Below are 2681 nucleotides of genomic sequence, written 5' to 3'. Positions count from 1 at the left end.
CCACCATATGGCCAAACAATAAAATATCTTAAGATTGAATGGCTGGAATCTGCTGCTTGTTTGACCAGGTGGTGGCACTATTCAAACAAATATTTCCTAACTTTACATGGAGAAAAACAAACCAGCTCTTCCAAGTTTATTTTGCAACCATCAGAATTCATTGAACCTAAACAAATGTAATTTGGTAGCGAGTTCCACTAATTTCAATGGAACTTTTTTGGGACTACAGCATTGACCAGTGCCAAAAATCCATGAAGAGTCCCAATGTTGCTGGTACAATTACTTTTGAATTCGTTTAATAAGTAACAGTAAACAAATCTGTCTAGTTTTGTCTCCAGGGTTCATCAGGAGGCATTAATTAATCATTGTTGAATTTAAGAATACCAAATAAATTACTCTAAACTAGATTTGATAGGTTTTGCTAACAGCTTCATCTGCTGAATTTAGTTCATTTCAACTTTATGGCACGTTCTCATTTAATTTTGAAATATTAAATAACATTTTTGATCTCTGCATGGAAAACTAAATGGCCTGTGGTATATATTAGAATATATTTAACATTCTAAGTTACTATTCAACATTTGAATTAAAACAAAGGATAATGCTATTGTTTTGACTCTAGGTTAGTTTTTAAGAGCTGTAAAATGTTGTAGTCAGTTTAAGACTGTTTTGAAATCATACCTCTATACATTACACAAAAATTGGTGCATGGTCCATAAAGAACAACTGCTGTACTTTAAAATGAATGAAAATTAGCAGTAAAGTACAGCAAAGTTAAATTATTTTTAAGTACTTTGAATCACTATTGAAAGCAATAGGAGAGATTTAAGCACCATTTTAACTCTCCCTTTGAAAGCGGTGGAGCTTCAGAATGCTTTATGATGGGGGGATAATGCCCAGTACAAGATCCAACAATTTCAGTTGGTCTTCATTACACTCATCCTCTATTCTTCAGATTATATTATTGATAAAAGAGGTGCGAATAAAACGTTTGACAAGCATATATATTGATTATTCACACTTATATTTATAGTGAGCTCTATGTGTGGTTTAAAGGTTGAAGTGTGATTGCCTTAGCTGTGAAATTCAGGTCTTTTAAAGGCAGGTGGTTATACTAGAATCTTAACTGTTATGAGTGGCTTGCTTTTTTAGCACATGGATGAAAATCTGTGATCTTTGTATATTGTTATGAGTGTGTAAATACAAATTATTTGAACATGTAAAACCATAATTCTTTGCAGTGTAAAATGTGTACATTTGTCTTATAATCAGTATGCATCGTCATATGTATCTAAATGCTTGTTTCAATAAATTTTCAAATAAAACAAATACTATTGGTGGGAACTCTCCAAGTTCAGCATAGAATTAATGCATAAATGTTGAATCTTAATTGAAGATTCAAATATTTAATATCAATGGACAAAGTAAAGGATGCATGGCATGGATTAAGGCTAAGGCTGCAATCCTATACCGACTTACCTGGGACTGACTTCTGATTCTGAACAGGTAAATTTAGGACTGCACTGTAACTTAAAGGTGTGATATAAGCTCTTAAAATAGAGGGCTGGAGAAAGAAGGGGGCAAGAAAGCCAGGTTCTGCTCATATTACATCTATATCAGATTTTACAAGAATGGTGTGCTCTGCTGTATTACTCCTCCAATTTAGATGCAAATTAGGTTTATAGGTGTAAAGATTTTGACTGAGTTAACTACTTTTCAAAAATAAATCTGAGCAGCCTGCCATGTATGTTACGGCTTTTCCAAATTAAGTCTTTGAAAATGTTACTATGATAGGTTTTTCAACTTCTACAACCCCTTGATTCTTCCATTCTCCTTTTAATTTGAATCAACAGTGGTCAGAAAATAAACTTTTTAAGATTTTGTCATCAGATACCTTTTCAAAATCAAATAATATGTGGCTTAGCAGCTGTAATATACAGAATGTGGGATTTTATTGTTTTCACTGTTTCAGAAATTACATTACCTTTTGAAACTAGAAGTTAATTATTTGGGTGATATGCAGGGTACCAACCAACACCTTACATTATTAAAGCAAGTATTTTGATGGCCAAACAGAAGAAATATAAAAAATTACATACAGTAGGAGATTGACTGGCAAATGTTAGTGATAGTAAAAGTCACATATACAATGCTATGGAAACATACTGGCCTTGCCTATTAGAAATTATTGTTGTTCTATTCGAACTACACCAGTCCATGAACGGGCTCAAGAAATACTGATCCCCTTTATTTTGTATAGCAACCTAATACAAGAGGAGCGCCTGACTCTCTGTTCCATCTCGATCACTGAGATCTGATGGGGCACTTTTGGTGGTTCCCATGAGGTTCAGCTGGCCTTCATCAGGTACTGAGCCTTTGGTGTGGTAGGCCCTACCTTGTGGAGCTCCCTACCAACAGAGTTTCAGTAGGAACTATCCCCCCTTTCTTTCAGGTGTCTTTTGAAAGCCAGATTTTTTAGATGGGCATTTTAATATTTTTCCCCAACCAAAATGGTATTATTGCTACTTTTATTATTGTTTTTAATGCTTTTTAATTATGCCTTTGTCTGTCGTAAGCTGCCTTGATCTACTCCATGAAAAGTGTGGCCTATAAAGACTTTAATAATGAAGGAAGGAATGAACAAGGTGGGCAACTTAATGCTCCCTTTGAGTGCAGGAGAC

Source organism: Rhineura floridana, chromosome 6 (genome assembly GCF_030035675.1).
Source record: "Rhineura floridana isolate rRhiFlo1 chromosome 6, rRhiFlo1.hap2, whole genome shotgun sequence".
Taxonomy (NCBI): domain Eukaryota; kingdom Metazoa; phylum Chordata; class Lepidosauria; order Squamata; family Rhineuridae; genus Rhineura; species Rhineura floridana.
This window is presented reverse-complemented; position numbering follows the sequence as displayed.